This window comes from Ranitomeya variabilis, chromosome 4 (genome assembly GCF_051348905.1).
Source record: "Ranitomeya variabilis isolate aRanVar5 chromosome 4, aRanVar5.hap1, whole genome shotgun sequence".
Taxonomy (NCBI): Eukaryota; Metazoa; Chordata; class Amphibia; order Anura; family Dendrobatidae; genus Ranitomeya; species Ranitomeya variabilis.
This window is the reverse complement of record NC_135235.1, coordinates 605,342,852-605,343,367: the sequence shown is the minus strand read 5'-3', so window position 1 is coordinate 605,343,367 and position 516 is coordinate 605,342,852. Positions and strand designations below refer to the sequence as shown.

The 516-nt window shown below is 33.1% G+C and overlaps 1 non-coding gene across 1 annotated transcript; it reads left to right on the top strand.

The window, feature by feature from the left end:
• Positions 1-319: 319 nt before the first annotated feature.
• On the top strand, positions 320-516 carry LOC143770708 (U2 spliceosomal RNA). The gene has a single exon (XR_013214710.1). It is a non-coding gene; the product is annotated as a U2 spliceosomal RNA (small nuclear RNA).

The window sequence follows — 516 nt, the reverse complement described above, 5'->3', positions numbered from 1 at the left end:
ATTTTTGTTGTAATATATCTGTTTTGGGAGTGTAAACGTTATGTTTTTTCTTTAAAACAAAAGAAAGTTAAAAATTAATAATTTAAAATATATTTGAACACGATGATGGATTTGGTCCATTATATACTGTATATATAATGTAGCATTTTGCTTGATTTCCCTTGACCATTTGCAACATTTTGTGTGCCTTGCCTTACTTTGCTTTCACATAGGTATGTCAAGCAATGAATTGCATCCAATATGCAATCAATTAATCAATCAATCAGTCTTTGCTGGTTGCAACAAGTGTGTTAAGATGTAGGCCTGAATTATCTTACTGATTGCTTTAAAACTAACCTGAATGGTTGAAAAAAAAAAAAAAAATCTGTTCTTATCAGTTTAATATCTGATACATCCCCTATTTGGGTACCATATATTAAATGGATTTTTGGAACAGGGAGATGGAAGAAGAGCTTGCTCTGTCCACTCCACGCATTGACCCGTTATTGCAGTATCTCCGGGAACAGTGCCCTCCTT